The following is a 26456-nucleotide window of genomic DNA, read 5'->3' on the forward strand; positions in this document are numbered from 1 at the left end:
TACCATATCTAGATTTTCTTTTCTATTTTTGTATTACAGCATAGCTGTTGATAATCAAGAAAGATTACTTGTTTCCAGGGTGAAGGAAAAAAAGCAGCCAATTACACTGAATCAGAAGTATCATTTGGTGGGGAATAATAACTGATATGCATGATGAGTGATTTAATTAAAGTTCCAATGAAGAATTTTAATGAGGACATTTTCACTCATTCATTCACTCATCATTCATTCATTTATTCTTCTTTTTTTTTTTCCTTCCAATGCTAGGCCCTGAGAAGTGTCAGAGAAAAGATAATGAGTCAGGCACATTCCTTCCCTCAGAGAACCTGCAGTCCAGTGAGGGCAATGGATACACAGAGCTACTACCTCGAAGTGATGGGCTTTGCAAGGACAGGATAAGCAAAGGGCTGTACAAGCCAGAAGAAATGCATCTAGAACTGTGTCACTGTTAAAGCGGCCCAGGGGCCAGAGGCCAGTCCTGATCCCTACCAGGGCTGCCAATGGAGCAGCTGCAAAGCTGCAGTTACACTGCGATAGCAACAGCCAGAGAGCAAGGTGAAGCCAGGACTGGCAACCTCAGTGTTGTGGTTAACAGGTGCTAAGGCAAGTACAAAGAAAATGTAACAGCAAGCCACAGCTGGGTTTTGAAAGGTAAGCACTCAATTAAATGCATAAAGAAATAACACAAGCAGGCAGTGATGGTATTTCACTGAAGTTTAAATCCATCTTCAATTACCAGGATCCCAAAACTTTTCCTATGATTCTTCTAAGCCTTGCCACTTATTTTGGCTACAGCTCTGATTTGGGAAGGATGGAAGTGTTCAGAGTTAAATGTTTGAAAGTAAAAGATGAATCTTCGAAAGAAAAAGGCTGGAATTGTGGTTAGAGCATCATTTGGAACTTGCCTACCTGCTAATTCCACACACTCTTTTCTTCATTTTTTAAAAATTGCAGTGCTCCATTCATCCATTAAACACATGCATGTGTGCTAAGTTGTTTAGTCATATCTGACTATTTGCGACGCTATGGACTGTTACCCACCAGGCACCTCTGCCCATGGGATTCTTCAGGCAAGAATATTGGAACGGGTTGCTATGCTGTCCTCCAGGGGATCTTCCTGATCCAGGGATGGAACCCTTGTCTCTTATGTCTCCTGCATTGGCAGGCAGATTCTTTACCAGTAGTGCCACCTGGGAAACCCCATCAAGTGCCTACTGTGAGCTAAATAAACCTTGAGGATACACAAGTGAGCAAGTGCCATCATTGCTCTCTGAGAGTTCCATCTTGATGAGGGGGAAGCACTCAAACAAGATAATACATTCCCATACAAGATAATAAATGGGTGGGACATACCCTGGAAACACAGTGGATGGACTGACTGATCTATTCAAGAAAGATATCACAGCAAAAAAAAAAAAAAAGAAAGAAAGATATCACAGCAGACAACACCTTTGAGCTTCATTCCAAAAGATGGGCAGGAGTTTTTAAATAGAGGATGGCAAAGAGCTCTCTGAAGAGCCTCAGCCAAGATATGAAGGCACGAAGTTGCATGAAATGTTAACAAAGGTGACCAGTTTTAGGTAAGAATTAGAGTGACAGGAGATGAGCTGGAAAGGTAGGTTGTGATTCCTCTACAGAAAAGAGGAAAAAATTAATTGCTTTAAAGTTTTAGTGGTTTCTTTCTGCAGAGAGAGAGGGAATTGCTTCTAGTAGACCTTGGCTTCCCAGGTGGGAGGGTGGTAAAGAATCTGCCTGCCAATGCAGGAGGCACAGGTTCCATCCCTGGGTCAGGAAGATCCCTTGGAGAAGGAAATGGCAACCCACTCCAATATTCTTGCTTAGAGAATCCCATGACAGAGGATCCTGGAGGGCTATAGTCCATAGGGTCGCAAAGAGTCAGACACGACTGAAGATACTTAACACACTCGCACAACTTTAGCTTGGCATCTGCCTGTTGTCTACTAGCCCAGTCATTTTCAGACAAAATTTTGAAGCAGGCAGAGTGCACATAGACTGTCCCTCTCCGCCTTGCTTCTGCTTCCCCTCATTCCTTCCTTCCTCACTCCTACCCTCTGTCTCCAGACTCCTTTCTAGCTTCTTTTACTCTGGGGATCTAGTCTGCCAGCTAGAGACTCCCTTCCTCCTGGCTTTGCCCTAGGCTCAAACCAATTTGATAAACATATTTTAAAAGAAAGACACAGTAGCTTCTCTGTGTCACTTCTCAATACAATATCTTAATAGCTGACTCTCAGCAGAAGTCTTCATTGTTGTATATATATTTTTGGATCTGGTCAGCATGTGCACATGTTTGTGTATGTGTTTGTGAAGATTTGGGGAAGGAATAAGCAGGTGCCTTTTGGGCTACCAAGGTTATCACCTGGATTCACATTTCAGTGAGAGTAAAGAGCTAGCCACATCTAACCACTTATTGGCTGATGTAGTTATGGTCCTATCACCCATAGTCTAGTGGTGGACAGTGGTGTTGATTTACTTTCAATGTACAAGGTTCCCATGTTTAAAATATTTATAATCAGCACTTGCTAAAGACGTATCAATTATTTATACTAGCAGAACAACCATCACCACCACAAGAGATTTCATTCATAAAGTCCCACTGTATCTTGATGAATCTGTAGGCTTCCTGCTTTAAGAATACTTGGTGTTTAATGAGATGCTTTGGACAAATTAAAGAGAGAAAACATAAATAGGTAAAACTATAAATTATATGATAGTTTTATAGTTAAAACTGATTGATGACCTATGAGCAGAAGCATCACTGTCATAATCTATGAAACCAAAGATGGTTCCAGGATCCTCCTATTCTTTCTTTTACACACAGCCCATTATAGTAGATATAGATTTCTAATATAGTCTCCATGTTCTAAGTGGGTGTTCTAGAAGGTATTGGGATGATGAGAGTGTTTAATATTACCAGTATGGCTAGAGGAATATGTTTACCAGTGCAAGCAAAAACCTGCACTGTGGTGGTTAAGGAAAAGCCATTTGCCTCGCAGTGTGTGTAGTCTAAGATTTTTACAGTCTCTGGTGGCCGCATTAGGAGGCAGAAGTAAGAGATGATACTAATAAGCTCTGATCTTGCAGATGCAGAATGCTGGGCCAAGAACTGACTATAAAAGGCTTTGCCAACTGAGGATCCAGGACTGGCACTTAAATTAAAATATGAGCTTCTCTTTCTCTTTTTGCATGACCTCTTTCTTCCCTATAAAGAAACAGAGGCCCATAGCATTCTCTTCCTAATTCTACTGAGGCTCTTCAGCTTCAGGAACAAAGGGAGATGGAAGTTTTCTTTTAAACCAATATCTTAAGCAGGTCAGCAGAGAACTCTTCTATATCTCTAGGGAAAGGTAGAAATAGTAACGTGCTCCCAGGGCCCTGGAGGGGACCATGTCACAAAGCAGGGGTGGGTGTATTGTATGGGTGGGACTTCACGACAAATATCACCATTTAGACTCTGGCAGAGAGGAAATATTTAAAATGCTCATTGCCAGAGGTGATGAGGCACCTCCATGCAGTCATGGGGAATGGTTGTTGGAGGCTAGTGGAGTGGAGTCTAGAGAATTTTGAGCATTCTCTCTTCTCCTGAGTTGAACTCCTTCCCCCCTTTGACAGTTGCTATGTACAAAGCAGGTTAGCCCATCGCTTTGGGGAAAGGAAAATCCAAACTGAGGGACCACAGAAGCATTATCCATCTGCAACTTGAGCAGGGCTTCTGCATATTAGTACAGAGCTCAATGATCAGCAAGAGGGTTGTTTGTGTTTGGCTTATGTTTGCTGTGTTACAAAACTAAGGTGAAATCTGGCCTGCAATCCCCAAGGTCTAACTAATCCAGTAATGAACTGAGACAGCTTGATAGGCGATGTGTCTACCCAATTCCCAGACTGTTCTGTTCCGAGAAGATATTTTCTAAGTTGAAAATGGGGTAATGTAATGCACCCCACTCAAAAATGACAGATCTCGCTGTAAAATCATCTATGAATGAATCGAGCTGGCGATGCCTTAACTGTTCCTAAAATTATATTCAGGAGTCTTATTGTCAAGAAGACATGATAGGTTTATTAAATACCCTATAGAATAATGTACTTGAAGCGCCTGCCTTATCTTGTGCAATTTTTTTCTGTTTAATCTGAGCTGTATGTATGCTACTGTAGCTTCAAAACATCTGGGCACAGCAATTTTTTCTTTCCTGCACCTGCAAGGGTAAGTACACACATAAACAAAAAAGAAATTAAATCTTCCACAGAGCTGGGGAGAAAAAGAACCCAACCAGCCATGAAGCTCAAGGGAGCAGTATGACAAGTGCTGAGCTGTAAACAAGCTTGAGAGGGATTTAATTCTTATGACAAGTGCCAGTGGTGGCGTCTCACATGGACACAGCATATGCACACATTTCAGAGAGGAGCCACACAGGATTTAATGCAAATAGAAGAGAAGAAAAAAAAAAAAAGAAAAAGCTCTCAGTGCATCAGCTTCTCCTCATCTATAAACAGCCAAGCAAATCAGGATGAACTAGTGTTGTAATTATCTTGATTTTTAGAATTTTGCCACCCAGAAGAGATCTTTTAGAGTTTCCTCCCTGCTCTTTATAATTATAGCTGCTGTTCCAACCTCTGCCAAGGGTTGGTGGCTGCAAAGTAATATTCGCCAGGTGGCTGCTTTACAGCAGAGAAAAATCACCAAGTTTCCTTGGTTGGTCCGGGTTTGTCACTTAGGATTCAAATAAAAACTTCAGAGGGCAGCCATTCATCATCTTGTGACAGCCACTTTTGCTTGTACCTTCTCGACTCTGGCACCATGGGGCCCTCCTGCACTTGAGTAAATGACAGGACTAGGATACCAGGTAGCTGTGTCCCACTTTGCTTAGAATCACAGACACCTGTGTCAGGAGAGATTTGAAACCAAATCTGAGCCCAGAAGCTGGACCCCTTCCAAACATGAAATGCCATGTTTACTGATCCCTATTCTCTTGGTGTGTTCAAGAACTAGAATGCAGAGTGGAAAAGGAGAGTAGAGAGTGATTCCTGAAAACAGACGGGTGGGATGGGAGATCTTGCTCGTTGCTTACCAAGTATCTGTCTCCTACATCAAGAGTGGGCAGACTAAGGTCCATAGGCTAAATCCAGCCTGCTGCCTGTGTTTTATAAATAAAGTTTTATTGGAACACAGCCTCATCATGTGTTGCCTACAGCTGCTTTCTTGCTGCAAGGGCGGAACTCAGCAGTGGCAACAGAAACCATCTGGCCCACAAAACCTAAAATATTTATACTGTAGAGCCCTTTACAGAAAAGGTGTGCAAATCCCTGTCTTATACTATCAGAGCCCCATTTTTACTGTGGCAGTCATGTGCCATTAAAAAAAAAAAAATCACTTTGTTGTAGCTAGGGGTGGACATGTGATCCAGTTCTGCCTAATGAGATGTAAGAAAAAGTGAACTGGGTGGAGGTGGGCTCTAGGAAAACTATTGTTTGTCTAGATTGTAATGGGAAGGCTCCCTGAATCTCTTTCCCCATAGTCTTCTGCCTTTGTGGCATACATTAGCTATTCCTCGCCGTGAATAGTAACTTTACATGATGGTGTATTTCTCTGACTTAGTGGGTAAATGTGGTGGAATTTAGGATGTGGAGAGAAGTGGGACCAGGTGGAATTCTCTCTAGTTCCGTATTAGAAGATCTTTTTATTCCGTCTATGAGGAGGTTAAAACCATTTCTGAATGACTGCCCCCAGCTCTTCCCACAGAACTTCTCCTCTCTCTGCTGCCTTCCTTCTCTCTGCTGAGGCTCCCAAGCTTGATATGCAGGGGATGGGAGTGAGGTGAAAGGGAGGAAAGTGGAAAGGGTGGAGGGCTCATGGAACACACAGTGCAAATGTCCCTTACCCTTACTGCCTCATAACCTCATCAAACTACATCTATTAATGGACTTGACTCAAAAAGTGATCATCACAGTACAAAATAAGGCCATGCCAGAATGATAGCTTCAGTGGGGACGTCACCAAAACCATCCCATGGCTTTCTCTGCTTCCTTCCCTGAGTTTCAGTAGGACAGCAAAGATTCTGAAAGAAACCTTGAAATTTCTAGTCTTTTCTCATAAAATCCAAACAAAATCCAAAGAGACAAAATGAGGTCAACATTTTAATGAAAGATAATACACCTGATACCTTCCTCCTTAGAGTCCTAAAAAGTCAAATATCTCATCTTGTGTAAGACCCATGTTGGCTTTTAAGAGACAAAGAAGGTAAAGTTCTGGAGTTGAATTACTATTAATATTTACCAGTAAGAATTTTAAATGAAAAAAATCTTTAAAAGGATTCTAATGGCGTCATTTGTATAAATGTTTCTATCTGAGAGACATCATTCAGGAAAGCATCAAAAAATACTTTTATTTTTGGTGTTAAGTTTCAACATGATTTGGTAAATCACCTGTACTTGGTTTAACTTTTCATGGTTTTGTCTAAAAATTATCGTAGACTCTGGCTTCCAGGCTTGTGAAGTTTTAAAGAAATATGATTGAATCCATAAGGCACGTGGTGCTTTAGAAATCTCATTTCCACAGTTTAAAGCAATGATTCTCACCTCCTTCTTTTTTGGGGAGTGACATCAGACCCGCACAAACCCCTTCATCAGAAATGGCTCTAAAACACAATCATAGGTACGGATACCCCAGCATCCTCAACATGCATCTCTGAAAATATAAATGGCCTGGCAATATTGCCAAGTTAAAACAAAACAAAACACTCCAGAGTTTAAAGATTTGACGTCATTATGACAAATGTAAACAGACTGTTTACTTGGAAAAAAATATCTAGGAACTTTGAAGAGCACTAGAATTTGCATCATTGTGGAAGGCAGAAATTTGCATCAGCCCCCAAGATTCCAGCCCCCTGGGGTACACACCCTCCATATATCTTCTCCCCTTGACTACAGGCAGAAACTGTGAATATGATGAGATATTAAATGTCAGGTTACTTATAAATAAGTTGTCTTTGTTTAATCAAGAGGGAGATTGTGTAGGTGAACCTAACAGATTGGAAGTGTGTGAGGACTTATGGAGATAACCTTGTAGCTGACCAGATAGCATCACTGACTCAATGGACATGAATCTGAGCAAACTCTGGGAGACAGTGAAGGACAGGGAAACCTGGTGTGCTGCAGTCCTTTGGGTTGCAAAGAGTCAGACATGACTTAGCAACTGAACAGCAACAACAACATGTAGCTAAATTTGAGGACAGCCTCTACAAACTGAGAGCAACTCCTGGCCAATAGCTAGCAAGAAGCAGAGGCCTCAGTCCCACAGCTGAAAGGAAATGAATCCTGCTAATGACTTGAATATGCTTAGAAGAGGCCTTCAATCTCTAGATGAGACCCCAGCATAGCCAATACCTTGATTTCAGTCCAGTGGAATCCTGAGCAAAAAATCTAGTTTACCCACACCTAGAAACCTAACCCATAGAAATAATATATTTGTGTTGACTGATTCCACTTCCCTGAACTCTCACTCTTGCAGACACTGCCTCATGCATGCTGACCACTCAGGGCTCAACTAGTTCCTTCTGGAACCCTGACCTGAGGAGTCACTCCAAGTCTCTGCTGTAAGGTCATCTCACCAGTTCCAAGGTATGCCCTGGGAACAAAAGCTCTAGTTTCTTTCTGTTGTACCCCTTCCTGCATTGTATATGCCCCTCAGTTTAGTTGGTGTTTCCATAACCACCCTGTCTTAAAGCTTTGCCCCAAGAACAGAGAAAAAAATAAGAACTCTGGTGTCCACTGTCTTTGACTCCCTTTTTCTTACTATCCCCTTCAGGTGAGAAGGGTCAGGTTTTTCTCCTGACCTATATTTTTCTTCTTGCGGTGCCATGCTAAGTCACTTCAGTCATGTCTGACTCTCTGTGATCCCATGGACTGTAGCCTGCCAGGTTCCTTTTTCCATGGGATTTTTCAGGCAAGAATACTGGAGTGCCTTGCCATTTCTTCCTCCAGGGGGTCTTTCTGACCCACAGATGGAACCTGCATCTCCTGCTTCACAGGTGAATTCTTCACCACTCAACCACCGGGGAAGCCCATATTTTCACTCTTACCACAGAACAGTGTTTCCTGATCTAGCTGCCTGAGTGGAAGGAGTATCTTCTCTGTAATATGAGTGAACTCTTTGAATTCATTCTTCCATACTTAGTTCTTAGTATGATCAAGGGAAAAAAAGAATTTTGAGAATCTTATCTTGAGAAAATAATCTTTTTTGTAACTAACATCTTCCTGCAAAATTATTTTTTAAATATTAAAAACAGTATTAACTCTTTCACTCTCTTGATATGCCTCTTGGAGCCATCACTATCAATAAACACACAATGCCTTTAGTAGAAATACAAGACTGGGGGGATGTCTTGTATTCAGGAAAGCAAATAAAAAAAGCAGATTAATGCTTTTTCCTAACTACTGCTCCTGCTACATGGGCAAACTCTGGGAGATGGTGAGGGGCAGGGAGGCTTGGTGTGCTGCATTCCATGACGTTGCAAAAGTCAGACATGACTGAGCGACTGAACAAAAACAACACCCCTATTATAAGGAAAAGCAGAAGCAAAATGAAGAGCTGCAGAAGAGTCACCAGAAAAGCAGCCTCATTCCTCAGAAGTTGTTTTATCTTTCTTTTAAATTGGTATTGATTATTCACCTTTTTTAGTACACGGGACTCCAAATGACTCTGGGCTGTTTATTCTTCAATATACTTTCAAAAGCATTTCCTACCCAAAGATGTCAGAAACATGTACCGGTGGCTCTGAGGCACTTTCTGAAAGAGAGGTACGGAATGGATGCACGAACGTATGATTTAGGGTCTTACAGAACCATGTTCCCATCTCTGCTTTGCCATCCAAATGCCATGAAATCATGGAAGAGTGTTTTACAGCTTCTGAGTCTCATGTTTCTTATTTCTAAAATGAGCTTTGCAATATGTAATGAAAATACAACTGCCTAGAATAGGTCCTGATTATATAGTACATGTTCAATATGTGGACTTGGATAGCTAAAGCTATTATCAGAAGTCTAAATTGTCTTTAATTCAGTCATTTTGGTGGATAGTAACAACTCTGTTTTGTAAGCTTTGTGTTCTTATAAAGGATTTTTTCATGAGTTGAATTGAACTTGGGTTGAATTGGACAGTGTCTACATAAATCTGTTACCTTTGACTATTTATTCACTCATTACAGATGACCTCCAGTGGAGGAAAGCACTGATAGGTTGGTTGGTACTGAATTTCAAGTACATTTTTTTTTTACACATAATTGTCTTTTCTTTACAATTGTTTTTTTGCCTTTTCATTTTAAAACTCATAATTCTTGGTTGGCAAAAAATAAACACACCAGCGGAATATATCACTTTAATTGGCCAAACTGACAGTTAGATCCTGTAGTTCATGCAAGAAAGGAGTGGATTTCAGATGTGTGTGTGCTTAGCCATTCAGTCATGTCTGACTCTTTCCAACCCCAAGGACTGTAGCCCACCAGGCTCCTCTGTCCATGGGGATTCTCCAGGCAAGATTACTGCAGTGGGTTGCCATGCCCTCCTCCAGGGGATCTTCCCAACCCAGGAATCAAACCCACGTCTCCTGCATTGCAGATGGATTCTTTACTGACTGAGCCACCAGGGAAGCCCTGGATTTCAGATATGTATATGCAATTAAATAGTTGTGTTTGGTACTGTTCGTCTCTTTTGCAACAAACAGATGAGAAAAACCTGTCTCCATGACCCCTGTTTTTTAGCTTTGCGCATAATACTTTCTGGGAAATGAATTGTTAAATGAGGTCAAATAATAAATAGGTACAGAACTGTTTAAAAGTCAGTACCAATTGTTACATTTCCCATAACAACGTCACACCAGAAAATAATTAGATTCGGTAGCAAGCTCACTGATGCTGAGTCTTACTCCACTGACTCCTATTCTCTGTGGAGAGGCAGACTCAGTGTTATTGCCTGAAGATTGTTTTATGGATTTTAGTTTTTTAATTCCCATGAGAGCATTCAAATGGCCACAGCTGCTGGGCTTATCAAAGTGTAGCTGCAGACATCTGCACTGTGTTTCCTGCTGTTTTTTATATTCTCCATGCTTATTTAAATGTAATGTAACTGACCTTTAGTCCAATCAGTTTAACTCTACATTGAGAGTTTATTGGGGATAGTGGAGGTGGGGAGCAGAGTGAGTTTCATGCTAAAAACTCATGCAAGGAGGTTAAAAAAGACATCTTTGGGGAGACCCTTTGTCTATGAAAATGAGAAAGTAGATCAAAAAAAGGGAAAAAACAAACCCACAGAGGTTGCCCGGGTAAGAACTCCATAATGAGAATGTTGTTGTCCAGTCACCCAGTCGTGTCTTTGTGACCCAATGAACTGCAGAACGCCAGGCCTCCCTGTCCCTCACCATCTTCTGAAGTTTGCCCAAGTTCATGCCCATTGCATCAGTGATGCCATCCAACCATCTCATCCTGCGATGCCCTCTTCTCCTTCTTCCCTCTATCTTTCCCAGCATCAGGGAGAATGAGAATAGAACTGTGAAAAACAAGAAATAAATTTGGGAAGTTAATAATATGTGCTTGGTCCATCCTGTGCCTGTTCTCTTTCCTTTGACCTTTGACATTTTCTCTAGTGCTTTCCTGGCTGTCCATTCCTGGTCCGGGGACACTTTCCCTAATTTCCTGCTCCTTCTTACCATGTCCTTAATCCTCATTAGGATGTACTTCCTCTGCATCGCTGGCCCAGGTAATGGGATTGCTAATGGGACGGTCTGAAAATAGGCATAAATATATTGGTTTCTGCAAGGCACTGTCTTTGAAGTCTAGAGTGAAGGTTTGGGTAGCCTGGGAGCCATCTGACTCTAGTGGAGAGTCATGTCATTGTCCTACTTCAATCATGGAAGTAGGACAATCAGGGAGATCATTGTGGGCAGAAAGCTGCAGCGAAAGATCAGAGGCCCTCAAGTTACATCTGCTTAATCTAACATACATAATAGAATACAAAATTGAAGTTCGATGAGGATAAATTTGCAAGACTGAGGGAAAGTGGTAGGGTCGGAGGACCCAAAGGTGTCAGCAATCACAGCAGCATCCCACCATCAGAAAATTAGGAGATCAGAGCTGCTAAGAAAGCATAGCTCCTCATTTGGTGCCTGCTGCTATTTGTAGCATAGTAGACATGAAATTCCATGAGAAGAAGGAAGAGGCAGCAGGGTCATTGAAAAGATGGATCTTCCCTGCAATTTAGCTTCACAACTATCCCTCTCTCATTACTCCAGTCTCCATAACAGTACACGTTGGTGTTTGCAACACTTCTTTAAAAGGGCCTCATTAGAAATCTCTGCGAATTCCCGTGACAGAGCATGCATTCACTCATTCAACTATAGTTATGGGAAGCTTGTGTTTTTTAGATGTGTTCCAAAATAAGACAGACTCTTTTCTCAAGGAGATTGTGATCTAATCCAGGAGAGATATGTGAGCAAGTAATGGGATAATGCCATGGCATGTGACAAGTGCCCAGTAGATATATGTGTGGGAGAAGAGCAGGTAAAGGAGGATAAAAATCAAAGAAGGTGTTCACAGCGGAGGTCATGCTGAATGAATAGGAGTTTACCGGCTAGACAAGTTGGGGAAAGCATCCCAAGCAGTGGAAGGAGCTGGTGTAAAGACATAGAGTATTGAAGTAATCTTGTGCCTCCTTAGGGGACAGATAGATAGAAGTTCAATGAGGTTGAAGGGAGCAGGGGGAAGATGATGAAAAGTTCTGAATGTATTGCTAAGGATCTTGGGTGTTATTTTATAGGTGATGGACAAATGGAAGAATTCCTGACACCTTGGATGGTGAAGCAAGAGAGGTTTGTCCCAGGACAGGTTAGCACTCTGCAGTGTCTCTTTCTACTTTCTATGGGCTTGTTTCCCCCTAGATGACAAGAGCTGAGTTGGTCACACTCTAGTTCATGGCACTCTCTTGACATAGGTTTATGCACATCCCTTCATTGATTTCATTGTGTTATATTTTAATTTTATTTCATTTTGCCTCTTCAGCCATGATCCCCACAGCCATTCCATCCTCTTCACAGAGGCATCCACTCTGGTGGATTTGCCAGGTGTCCTCAGATATGTACGTATCCTTGTAACTTATGCTGTAGCTTTCTGTATGTGTATTTTTCTTGTTGAATTTATTTATAAATTGTAAAAACAATTAACATTTTTTATTTTATAAATATATTGGAGTATAGTTGATTAACAATATTGTGTTTGTTTCAGGTGTACATCAAAATAATTCCGTTATACATATACAGCACAGCATAGCACACATTCTTTTTCAAATTCTTTTCTCATTTAGATTATTACAGGGTGTTGACCAGAGTTACCTGTGTTTTTAGCTCACACAGACAGTATTGTGATGTAACTTGTTTTCATTCAGCACTGTGTTTCATAATCTATCATAAGGCTCTATGGGTACTTGATTTATTACTTCTTGTGCCAATGTGCTAAGTGCTCAGTCGTGTCTGACTCTTTGTGACCCCATGGACTGTAGTCTGCAAGTTTTCTCTATCCAAGGGATTTCCCATGCAAGAATACTGGAGTGAGTTGCCAGTTCCTCCCCCAGGAGATTGAACCCACGTCTCCTGCACTGGCAAGCAGAATCTTCACCACCGAGCCACCAGGAAAGCCTTATTACTCCCACAGAATTACAAAGTCAGAAAATACTATATGCTGGTGAGGATGAAGGGATGTGGTGCTCTCATGTATAATTACTTGGAGTGTGAACTGGCATAGCTGCTCTGGAGGGCAATCTGCCACACTGGTAAACCAAAGATACATACAGCTGATATCTGCAGTCCCAATCTTGATTCCATGTCCCCAGACAATTCCTACCCAGATCCATAAGGGGACATATAGGAGGGTGCTTGTTGCTGCATTGTTTGTTCTAGAGGACAGGGAACTTCTTGTTCAACTTTAGGGGGAGAGGTCAGGAAATGTGAATAGATTCTGTGGGGTAAACTTATATTTTTAAAACAAATAAGTCATTTCATCCATTAACATGAAAAATCTCTACATTTATTTAGGGTCTTTTTTATACCCCTTAATACTTTTAGATTTTGCTCCATCAAGGCTTCTTATTATTTCATTCCTAGATATTATATAGCTGTTGTTGTTATTGTGAGTAGGGCCATTTTTAAAATTACATTTTCTCTTTAATTGCTATTAGTGTAATGAAACCATTAACTCTCTTATCATGACAGGTTGTTGCTTTCGAGGGTTTTCCAAGTAGGAAATCATGCTATCAGGAAAAAATAATATTATTAAGTCTCTTCCCTCTCAAAACTTTGGTTCTTGCTTTGCTCTCTTTTATTACACTGGCCAGGACTTCCAAAGTTATGCTGAACAGGACTAGTGATCGCTGTTTTCTTTCTTTGTTCCTGATTTTAAGATGGCTAAATTTAGAGTTACTCTAGTAGGTATGTGGTTTACTCCAGGTAGCAATGAAGAGACTTTAACAAGACCCAGATGTTTCCTTCTATTCCTAGTTATCTGAGAGTTCATATTTTTATATTACAAATAGACATTGACTTTTTTTCAAATGCTCTTTAGGCTTCTATGAGATAGTTTTTTTTTTCCTTTTTAATTCGTTAATGTGGTGATCTACAAGGACAGATTTTCTGTTATAAAAGCATTTCTTCATCCCCAAGATAAATCCTATTTCATTATAATATATTATTTTTTAAAAATTCTGCCAGGTTCTGTTAGCTATTTTTTTTTAGGATTTTACATCTATTTTCATATATGAAATGGGTATAATTTTCTTTTACTACCATCATTTTGTATTGGAATCCAGATTATACAGACTTCATAAAGTGAGTTGACTAGCGTCCTCTCTTTTTCTACATTCTATAACAACCTACATGTGATTGTTACACATTTCTAGAAAATGTGAAATTACACATTTCTAGAAAATTTGGTAGAATTTGAACAGTCTGTGGCTAGAGGATTTTTATTATTTTCATGAAGAGGTGAATTCTTATTTTTCCCATTTCACTAGTCTATTCACATTTTAGACTTAATCTTACATCAATTTTTAGCATTTGGATATTTTCAAAGACATTTGTTCATTTTGTCCAGGTTTTCAAACATATTGGCTATGTATATCTGTGTGGACAATTTTAAATTTCTAATTTTTTTTCTGTATTCTGTTTATTTGCAATTTCTGGCTGTCACTTTAACCCCTTTCACATTCTTGCCTAAAGCTGTTCTGTTTTATCAATCTTATATAAAAATTCAGGTCTTCTTTTGGTTAATTTTTCTTTTTTGGTGTTTCTGTTGTTCAGTATTTTATTGATTTTCACCTTATATTTGTTATTTCCTTCCTTTGTATATCTTTGGGCTATCTCTGTTGTTCATTTTCCAATTTCCTGGTGTAAACACTTAGCTCATTGGTTTTAAATCTTTCTTATTTTCTGATGGATATGTTTATTAAATCTATAAATTTCCTTCTAAGCAGTGTGTCATACAAATTTTGACTGGTATATTTTTAATACCATTTAATTTTAAGTTTCCTATTTAAACAAAGGGTTTGAACACATATTTTTTAGTTTCCAGACAAGTATATTTTAATGTTTCTTTTCTTGTTACCTATTTCTTATTTTATACATGTTTCAGGTAACACTATATCATCTGATTCTTTGGAATTTATTGTGACTTCCTCTGGGTCCTATTACATAGTTGGTTTGTGTAAATGTTTTGTATGTGATTGAAAAGAAGTATATTCTCTCTCAAGGATAATACATAGAAACATGATCAGTAAAAAGATCCAAGTACTTAATTTTGTTCTTTGACTCTTCTTTATATTTGATTTTTAAAATCTGAACAAAATTTGTCCATATGAACTTCAAATTTCCTAATCCAGAGTTGAATGAGTGTCAGTGAAATAAGATTGGGCATGAGCTGGGTGATGGAGGAGGGAATTTTTTTCCACCCTTTGTATCTAATTTGAGTGTACTACGCTAGTAACTTCCTGGAGGAGGGCATGGCAACCCACCCTAGTATTCTTGCCTGGAGAATCTCACGGCAGACGTGCCTGGAGTGCTACAGTCCATAGGGTCTCAAAGAGTTGGACTCAACTAAAGCAATTTAGCATGCATGCTTGTTGGTTACTTCTCATAGAGACATGTATTTTATTTACAGTTGGTGTAAGAAGAAGGGAGACTAAAAGAACGAAATGAGTGAGATTTGGCTGACTGCTTCCCCACAGTGGAAGGAAAATTTAAGAAAGTTGCTCCAGTTTGGACCCTGTAAATGGCTTATAACTTGGAGAAAGGTAATGTGTGTATGTATGTTCGAGTATGAGTATGTGTGAGTGTGTGTGTGTGTTTGTGTGTATGTGTGCAGGTACCTTTCATGAATTGGAACATTTGGGCGCCTTTGGGACATCTTAGATGGAGAGAAAAAACAAAGTAGAGAGAACATTTTGCTATCACCTGCAAATTTCTCCTTCCTGAACAAAACAAGAAAGCTCTGTGCTGTGGTTGACAGGAATAGGTAATTACATTGGAACCACTTTTTTTTTCATGATTATTGCTTCGTATGAACAAATCTCAGAATTATCATAAATGTAGATGGGAGTTATACATCAGTGCAGCCACTGGGTCTGAGACTAATATTTGTATATGCATGTGAGCTCCCCTATGGCTCTCAGAAATCTTTTGGGAAGTGGACTTTGTAAAAGACTGGATAATCAAGCAGGAGATAAGCTCGTGGTCACTGGATTTGGGGCAATAAGTGTTAAAATGACTTAATTTGTACTCATAGGATTTGTGTCTTTGTGTGTGTGTGTATTATGAGATTATATGTTTCTTGAAAATACGTATAGCATGGATATAACTTATTTTTCACAAGTAGCTTTGTTAACCTGCTTCATCCATTCAACCATATGTCATTGATATGGTATAACAGCCAATAAAAATATTTTTGTAATCCACAGTTGGAAAGAATTAATACATTTGAATATTTTTGTAATCCACAGTTGGAAAGAATTAATACATTTGAAAATTGGAGGTATTCACTGCTGGCTTGTCTGATCACACCCAATTTACTTAGCAAAGAAGTATCCAAACATTTAAGTATGCAAATATATAAAGCCAAATGAGACATCATTTAATTCCTTTATTGTCTTACAGTGAAAGACAGCAAATGAGCAAGTTGATGGCTTTATGCCAATTATTTTTACTACGATTTCTTTTATGCTAAGGTATAGCTGAAGGCAAGCCCTCAAATTCTAGCACAAACATGCAGCAGCAATAACATGAATATTTTAGGGGTTATAAGATTCTTTTCATGGGTTATGGTTGGAAATAAAAAATTTAAGTTGCAACTGCTTTGGCAAGTGTCATAAATGACTGGGACTAAATGTAAGAGTGTGTGTGGCCTCAATCCCAGACTTTCTTTTAAAAGACCCAAGTTCCGGGTGTTCAAGGCCCTCCACAGTGCCATCCTCTTTCTTCCTATCTTTCTAGACTAATCTTTTACCATTCACCACACTTAATGCAGTTCCACACCTCCTTCCAGTCACATAGACTTACTTAGCAGGACATGCATATTTCATATTCAAGGAATATGGCCTAAGGACCATCTTCAAATATCAAAGCCAGCAACCTTGTGGTACAGTGATGGCAACACCGAGAAACTCAGGTGACTGAAGCTGACTGGCTGAGACCCAGAGAACTGTGGGCTTACAAGGCTATGGTCACGACCCCCAGCATGACGGCATGACCCCCTACATTTCCTCTGGTCCTCTGCCAGACTGCACACTTTCCTCCTGCAGATCGTGTCTATTGGTCGGAACAGTGACCACAGCAGGGACCACACAAAGATACCTTCCCTATCCGAACATGGGAACATCCTGTGTTTGTAGGGGGCGTCCATTCCCATTGAAAGGGAGACATGATTAATCTTGAGGAGAATTAGAGTATTTAACCTACTTGTGTAAGGGTGTTTTTTCCCATTCCAGGGAAAAAAAAAGTACAGTATTTTGGTGTTTAAAGCACATCAAGAATTAATGAACATCATTCCTTTTTTCTTACCAAAGACACATCACTGCTTAAAACCACAAAGTGCTGACCTAGCCAGTGATTCCAGAACCCAGGGCCTCAGCATAGCATTTTAAAGACTCATCCTCATAATAAATTACTATTTTAATGATAGTCCTGGTAACACATGGTAAATGGAAAGCACTTTCTGTAGATTAAGCAACGTAGCTCCCATTATTGGTTTAACTATACTTGAGACCTTAAAAAGATTTAAATAACTGTTCATTTGGTGCAGTTTCTGCTGAATTATTTAAAAACACCTCCTTACTGCTTTAACTTTGAGTCTGCATTAGAAAGTATAATGCCAATTAGGATTCCTCCACTGCCTCAAATGCTCTAAATATAAATACAAACTGAATCCACCCACAAATACATTTTCTCTCTTCACACTATGATCCTTCATCCTAAACTTAAGCAAAATAACCCCAAAAGTTTGCAGGAGAGAATCAGAAAATTAGGAAATAATTTAGGTAACAAAAATTAAGGCCTAATGTATAGCTTTTTGGAAGTGCTAAAGACACATGGTTCAGAGTTGTGCATTTAGGTAGAAAACTCAGTGTTTACATTTGACTAGTATAAGTTCCAGAATTACATAATGTAAAATATAGATGTAAGTACTTATATAAGCACTTATATAAAACCAGAAATCAAAGATACTGGCTCAGTTGGTTGATTTGAATTTTATTTACTGTAATAATCAAAAGTGAAAATCAGATGCAAGGCATACCTTTGGTTGACCATGTTTTATTTTTGTTTACTCTTGCAAAGCTGAATGTTTCTCCTGCTCCCCTTGCCTGCCCTCACCACTTACTTCTCAATAAATGAAACTTAGATATTAACTTTAAGCCTCCATCAGATGTTTCTCAAAGTAGACCCAAACTGTTTCATATTCCTTATACATACTTTGGCTCCCAAGAAACTTTTCTACAGTCCACTTCTCCTACCTGGAATGTTTGTTTCTTGCTGCCTCATGTTCCTTCCTCTCTATTCAAAGCACTCTACTTAAGGAAGCTCTTCCACAAAAGAATTCTCAATGAATCTCTTCTGTTTCCAGGCATTCTGATCTCCCTAGTAGGATTGAGCCTTATGTTGTTGTTCAGTTGCTAAGTCATGTCCAGCTCTTTGTGACCCCATGGACTGCAGCACTCCAGGCTTCCCTGTCCTTCACTATCTCCTGGGGTTTGCTCAAACTCATGTCCATTGAGTTAGTGATGCCATCTGACCATCTCATCCTCTGTTGCCCCCTTCTCCTCCTGCCCTCAATCTTTCCCAGCATCAGTGTCTTTTCCAGCGAGCCGGCTCTTCACATCAGGTGGCCAAAGTATTGGAGCTTCAGCTTCAGCATCAATCTTTCCAATGAATATTCAGGGTTGATTTTTAGGATTGATGGATTTGACCTCCTTGCAGTCCAAGGGACTCTCAAGAGTCTTCTCCAGCACCAGTTTGAAAGCATCAACTCTCCAGTGCTCAGCCTTCTTTATGGTCCAACTCCCACAGTTGTGCATGACTACTGAAAAAAATCATAGTTTTGACTATATGGACCTTTGTTGTCAAACTTATGTCTGTTTTTTAATATGCTGTCTAGGTTTGTGCCCTATATCCTTGTATTAATACCTGCCAACTCTCCTAAAATAGGTTGCCAATATGGTTTTGAGCTATTTTGTTACCACGTATTTTCACTCAGATACATCTCAGCTGTTTGGTTACACTCTCTCAGCATTACTGCTCACAAAGTGTTTCTGCTGGGCAACTGGAAGCTTAGAATATCAGTTTGAACCAGAGTGCCATCTACTGGTAGGAAGGCTATAATATGTCAACATGACTTGTTCAGTGGCTAAGTTGCGCACAACTCTTTGCAACCCCTTGGACTGCAGCATGCCACTACCTGTGCCCAGTGTACACAAACAGGCACACACACAGAAACCAGTTCTCACAGTTTGATTAAATAAGGAATATTCTATATCAAATAAAAACCTTGCTCCCACCTTTAATAAGATCTATGTATACAGAAAGCAATGACAATGAGATAAGATTCCCATTTGGATCCTCTAAATGAAACTGCCATCTTTCAAAAGATGAGTGAGAATTTTAAACTCTGTCCTCTGACTTTCCTGTAACTTTTTCTTTCTATTTATTAAAAAAATCATATATGAAATGAGGAACTGGAGCAATATACAACAGAATGTCTGAATGCCATTAAGACATGGCATTCTATGGCATTCTATGGAAATGGCACTGTTTTATGAGGAAGACTAGTTTTTTGTTTTACTCCAAGAATTTAGACCTTCCAGAAGGTGAGCCAGACCTCCAGGATGGACCATAGTTTTAGATCATGAGTCTCTGAGTGACCATGCTTTCTCAGCATACCATGGAGGGACTGTATAAAGGAACAAAATGAGAAATATTTAGCCCTTGTGAATCAGGCTGACATTTTAGCCTATTAAATAATTCTTCAAACTCTTTAATAACACCAATCTTTCTACTCACTATAAAGCAAATCACACTGTGGGTAAATTAAATTGCACAGAAGCGGGCCTGTAAATTAAGAGAAAACTTTTCTTTCCCTGTACAAAGGCTGATTTAGATAGCATGGGATCATTAGTGACCAAACAGATGCCCCTCATCTATAACCCAGAGACAGCCCTCAGCTGTACAGAGAACCTTTCTTTTCCTACAGAGAGGTGAACTCAAAACTTGTCACTGATTTTTGCACCCTCTTAATCTTTCTGTTTATTCTGTGCTTCATTAAAGTCAATCTCCATGGGGCAGACTGTCATCCGAGCTCAGCCTGCCCTGCTGTCTGCTCTCTCCAGAGAGCATCCTTCATCCTGATAAACGGGCTGTGAGCTGAGCACGTGACTGAGCTCCTTAAAGTAAACAGATTACAGAGAGCAACCCCTTCCACATTCGCTCAACAGAACTAGATAAGTAGGAGCTCTGACGTGGTCATCGTGGTGGAGACAATGCTTTCCTGAAAGATGGGGTTTCAGATTTACTGTTGTAAAATGATATAGAGGATATTTATCTTTATCACTGTGTCATCCCATACCTTTAAGGCTGCATTAGCTAATGTCATTCATCGGCCAAATGTTTCCCTCAGGATTTGACATTGTTACAGGATGTCTGCTGCAAGCCAGGCTCTGTGCTAGGCATTACAGACACAAATATACACAGAAGAAGAGACAATGATGACTGCAATGGGAAACACAGTGAAGCTCTGTGGGAAGCCAGAAGGCATGCCACCATCACAAGGCCAGCCATGTTCTGAGCTTAGTGTCTGCCTGTTTGTTGGACTCACAGACCATGTTATCCCAGAGCAAGTGTTATATCTGCATGAAAAGGCAACACTGGAGCCCACGACTGGTTTCCATGCAGCTCTGCCTTTGCCCTGACTCATGCTGACAGATAAGACAGGAGGTCTACCCGAGGGTGCTTGAGTCCTTCCTACCTAGGAAACCAAATGCAGACGAGACTCTGGAGAAGGAAAGTCTCATCTCTCAAGAAGAAGTTTGGGGGCATCTTTGGTGCCTGAGCTGAGGACAGTTGTGTTCCTGTGACCACCAGCTGAGCATCAGAATCACTCTCCAGTATCTGGATGGTGGGACCCTTGAAAAAGATACCCACTTGTTATGGCAAGGGTAGAGGTCTAGGCAGTCCCACGGGACTTTGGAAACATCCATCCTGGAAGACCAGGGCAACAAACACCTGTATTGAGTTAAGAAGCAGGATAAATTCAAGGGAGACTCCCAACCACCAGACCACAGTTTTCCCAAGGTCTGAGCAGCAGAAATCCAAGAAGGGTCCTGATTATCAGTGCTTCTTAATAATGATTATAGCTTCTGCCTGGGAGGCTTGAAGATCAAAAAGAAAACACGACTCCAAGGAGATGGAGCCCACCAGAGTCTGCTCTGGGCTCCTGACTTGCCTCTAGTTTATTTAGTGAAAACAGCAGCAATGAAGAGCCTGCACAGGCAAGGTGTCAAGGGCAAGGGTTGAAACAGCTGTGGATCTGTCAACCTGTGCAAATCCACCCACCATCAAAGCTCAGTCCAACTAACTTCTGTTCCTTTTGGTTCTCTAGGCCCTCGCTGGACCACATGCGTCTCTCCCTCCTCTGAACCCCTTACAGTGTGCAATTTAGCATTTTATTTTATTTAGCCTCATAATCTAATTGTTCGTTGTACACTGAGTTACCACAACAAAATCACATTTGTGTCTTTCAGTTCTTTGAAATGAGAGTTACAGTAGCAGGCGTGCAGCAGGTGTTTAATACTTAATCTAATTGGGGATCAGAAAATAAGAGCTTGTAGAAACGTTCGTATAACTTCCTCCTTTCACAGAATAGTATGCAGATCCAGAGAATTGCTGCTGTATCCATTTCACAGGTGTCTAATGAAACTTTCAAGCCAGCGTGCTGGGTGCTGTGCAGGAGACAGAGATGCCCAACAAGGGGCCTGGCTCTCATGGACCTTTCCGTGAGGCATGGATAATAGGATGCTTGCTCCAATCACCAAAGGGGGAAACCCATGAGGAAAGTAAAAATAAGCCTGAGGGGTCTCAGGTGAGGGAGATAATAGGTCTTCTGAAGGACTCTGGGTGGTTTTATGAAAAAAGTGGCAGCTGAATTCCATGTGGAAAGATGTGCTCTGCGGGAACAGGGCGGGGCATCCAAGTGGGAGTGCACCGTGGCCTTCACCAAGCTTTACATTCAAGTCAACACCAGCCACGGGAGTCCGCGGGGACAGGTGTGACTGTGGCTGCCCTCCACGCCCAACCTCCTGGAGGGGGGGGGCGGGGGGTGTCTGCTGAGGAAGAACATGCCTGTGAGCCAGACTCAGAGCTCAGAGCTCCTCTTGATGTGGTCACCCAGCTCTCCACACCCAAGAGGGCTGCCTCTCTCCTCTTCTCAGTTCAGTTTACTCCTTCTTGGGCTTCTCTGGTGGCTAAGACCGTAAGGAAGCCTGCAAGGAGGGAGAGCCGGGTGTGATCCCTGGGTGGAGAAGATGCCCTGGAGAAGGGCAGGGGCCACTCCAGGTACTCTTGCCTGCAGACTCCCATGGACGGAGATGGGCTCTGAGCCTCTCGGGTGGGCTCAGCCCCGGCACCCTAGACCGAGGCTCAGCTGGCCGCAGCGCCTCGGCCCACACGTGCTGCGCGGTAGGCTCTCCCTTCAGGGCTTAGCGGGTCATCACAAGGTTGACATCGCGCCCCGGAGACAGATGCTGCGGGCTTCTCTCTCAGCTCCTCTTCTGCAGGCGCTCCGCCCCAGGGTCTGCTCTTGCACGAGGGAAGCCAGGTTGGGCCCTGTGTCTGGGAAAAGCAGTGGGTGGATGAGCGACCTCGGTCCAGACAGGCCCAGAGCTTCCAAGCCTTCCCCGGTGAGCCCCCCACCCCCTTCACTGCTTGCCCGCAGCCCTGCCTTCAGATGGCTCCGCACAACCCTCCCACCTGCACAGAGGGTCCTTTACCCCAACCCTGCCGGCGAGTCAGTTCCTCCTTCCCCAACCACGGGAGTAGCAGCCGGAGCTTCTGCTCACCCGTCTGCCTGGCACTGGGCTTGTCCAGTGGCCAAAGCAGTCTCTCCAGGTCCGCTTGCTTCCTTGTGTCTCTTATTGCTTGTTTCCTTTGGATTTAAGGGGAGAAGGACAGCATCAGGATACCGAGGCAGCAGCAAGGGGGGCGGAACAGACAGATGCAGATAAGGTGCTTCTCTCTTCTTAGCTTAACAGCCTGCCTCACACGTTCCTCTCCATTCCTCCCTCTAGGCGGATCTTCAGCCTCCCACCTTCGACTTAACTTCTAGCTTCTGACGGCCATGTCAAGGGGAGTTCTGAAAGTGGCACCTGGAGGAAAAGGGAGCCTCCTGGGCCCTCCGGCAGCTGGTGAGGCCCTTCTGCCTTATTTTTGTTGTTGCTCAGTCGCTGAGCCTTGTTAATTCTCTGTGACCCCATGGACTGCAGCACGCCAGGCTTCCCCGTCCTTCACTATCTCCCAGAGTTTGCTCAAACTCATGTCCATTGAGTCATGTCCAGTGATGCCATCCAAACATCTCATCCTCTGTCATCCCATTCTCCTCCTGCCCTCAACCTTTCCCAGCATCAGGATCTTAGCCAATGAATCAACTCTTCACATCAGGTGGCCAAAGTATTAGAGCTTCAGCTTCAACATCAGTCCTTCCAATGACTATTCAGGGTTGACCCCCTATTGATCGGTTTCTGATTGTTTGCATTTCCGTCTGGTGGCACTAGGAGTAGGTACTGTGGGAAGATGCTCCAAGCCAGGGCACCTAAAGTGCTCCCTCTAGGCTGTGAGGCCTCTTGTCCCTTTGGCCTGGGCAAGCTTTAAGTCACTGTTGCTTTAGAGATATGATATCCTTTTTACCTTTTACATGTTTAAGCTGCTCTGTCCCAAAATTTAGTTCAAATGAACATTTATATATGGCAAAACTGATTCAGTTCCTATCTTTGGCAGCTGTGCTTTTCACACTGTCTCATGTCACTCTGAGGTAGGGCAGTACATCAGGGCTGTACTCGATTTTCTTTTTTCCTCCTTCCAACTATACCTCGTTCTTATGCCCATGGATGGGGGCCTCTGTTTTCCCATCCGTCTGTCTGTCAGGCAGGCATGGGCAGTGCTGATGCTGGCCAGACTGAGCTCACACTATTGCCTCAAAACTTCCAGTTCCTTTTAAACACTCCTGCTTAGGGCTCTCTGTGGATCTGGACTGAAAGAAAAGGCTAGAGGGGTGACTTCTTTGCTATAATATGCCACAAAGTCCTCATATTAGAACATATAAGGGCAGCAACCTCTGGTCACCTGGTCTGACAATGCGACTGCCCTGGGAACCAGTGGTCACAGACTACCCAGCTTCAGGCCAAGTCACTGGACAGAGTTTCACTGGTCTTTCTCTACTCCCATCTCCAAGAAACCACACCAGCTCACAGTTAAGATTCAGGAGATATTCATGGACAAAGAGGACATAAAATATACAGACATTAAGTACTTAATATTGATCTCCTCAAAAGAGGTTTAACACTAGTAAAAAACTGAAAATAGACTCAAAATAATGTTCCTTTTAGAAATTGTCCTGTGGAAGCTTTTGAATGTATGATAAAGAATACCCTTCTCAATCTACTAAGCAAATGTTGTAGAATCTGTGAACCCAAAGCTAACACCCTGGAAGCTTTCTCTCTAGTCTGCAGGCCTTGGCTCCCTCTAGTGTCCCTGACTCAGCCTTTGTTTCAGGCTTAAAATGCCCAAGACCTAAGAAGTCTCTTTATGTGGAGATTCAAAGGCAGGTTCAAGGAACTTCTCTTCCTCTTAACCTTCCACGGCAACTCTTGACCACGTTCATCTTAACATTTTATTCTGCTTATAATTTTTCATGTGTGGTATTATCTTGACCCCTGCCTCCGAAATGTGCCCACAATTTCAGGCATGCAATAAACATCTAATACTTACTTTAAATTTGGGCATCAAAATAGTAGAGTCTAGGAAAGCTAATATAGCTTCTCTCTTAGAATGGGAAATAGATCCAGAGAAGTGATGCTGTGTTTATTCCACAGGTGTCTAATGAAACTTTCAAGGCACTGTGCTATGCCCTGTGCAGGAGACAGAGATTCTCAAGGGCCCGGCTCTCGTGGACCTTTCAATGAGGCATGGAAAATAGGATGTGTGCCCTAATTACCAAGGGAGGAAACCCAAGAGGAAGGTAAGAATAAGCCTGAGGGGATCTCAGGTGAGGGAGTGATGTTATGCTGAAGGACTCGGTTTTACCGAGAAGGTGGCACTTGAGCTCTGTCTTGAAGTATTTGGATATGAAGGGATAGAGGGATAGTGTGGTGGTGTGGAAGCACATTCAGGGAAGGAAACAGAAGGAAAATATAATAAACTAGGACTGGAATGCCTCAAGGTCGAATAATAGCAGACCTTGAATGCAAGCCAAGAAGCCTGCATTCTAACGAGTAAGCAAGAAGCATTACAAAAGAAGAACTTCATAAAAATCGCAACTTCTTGAACATGTTTTGAACTCTTTCAAAAGTGAATTCTCCTTCCTCAGAGGTTTAAGTATCAATTGGATGTACTTTTATCCAATTGATTTATAGAGATTTATAAAGGGAATTCATGCATGGACCAGGTAACTGTTGTGGTTACTGCTGATTGAGATTACAGAATCAGGATTTTGGAACTAGAAAGTGACCCTAACATCATAGGAGGGGAAACTGAATTTCTTTTTGTATTTAGTAAGTGCTAAATGTATACTTCCACAATTAATGAATGACATGAAGAGAGTTGTGCTTTGTGTGTGTGTACTAAGTCATTTTAGTTATGTCTGACTCTTTGTGGCCCTATGGACTGTAGCCCACCAGGCTCCTCTGTCTATGGGATTCTCCAGGCAAGAATATTGGAGTAAGTTGCCGTGCCTTCCTCCAGGAGATCTTCCCGACCCAACAATCCAACCCTGTCTTATATCTCCTGCATTGGCAGGCGGATTCTTTTTGTATTTAGTAGGTGCTAAACATATGCTTCCACAATTAATGAGTGATATAAACAGAGTTGTGCTTTAGGAAAAGGAATTTGGCCGCAAGGTTTAAACTATATTAGCAAGAAGGGAGAGACTGGATATACGGAGACTGGTTAGGACACTATTATTCATTTTCAAGGCCTAAACTAGAATATTGGAAATGGAGATGAAGATAGACATTGTGGATGTAGAATCAAGATGACTACGTTGGCGTAATTATTTGTGACTTGCTTCCTTAATGAACTGAAAATTCTATGTGAGCAAGAAGCATGTCTTATTTTACTCTCTGTCCCCTCTGCCTAACAATGACTAGCACATGTTAAGTGCTCAATAGGTAGTGAATGAGTTTGTGGAGTCAGTGTTGGCTGGCTCTGTGAGCAAGTAGTTGAAATGGTATTATTTGATGGGCACTGGATACCCAAGCTTTTGGGCAAGGGGCAGCCAGGGTCTCTGGATCTGAGCCCAGGACTTGGGTGGGGCAGAGCGGATACAAGGGGCAACAGTGTCTCTCCTGCCTCACTCTCCAGTCTGTCTAATCCATGCCGGGCAGGCCTTCATCTCCACAACCCCACCAGAACTTTTCACCTTTAGGGCATCCCACCTTTGCCCTGTCTTCCTTCTTTGACTTCACTTCTCATTAGCATTTGACTCAGTTAACCATTTCATTCCTGGAACATTCCCTTCACTTAACTTCTAAGGCATTACTTTCCTGGTTTTCTTCCTACCTTGCTGATGGCCCCCTCCATTCTAATTGTTTTATTCCCAATCGTTTGAATCAATGGTTCTCAACCTTAACTGCACATAAGAATCACTAGGAGCTTTTAA

This window comes from Odocoileus virginianus, chromosome 6, assembly GCF_023699985.2.
Source record: "Odocoileus virginianus isolate 20LAN1187 ecotype Illinois chromosome 6, Ovbor_1.2, whole genome shotgun sequence".
NCBI classification, from domain to species: domain Eukaryota; kingdom Metazoa; phylum Chordata; class Mammalia; order Artiodactyla; family Cervidae; genus Odocoileus; species Odocoileus virginianus.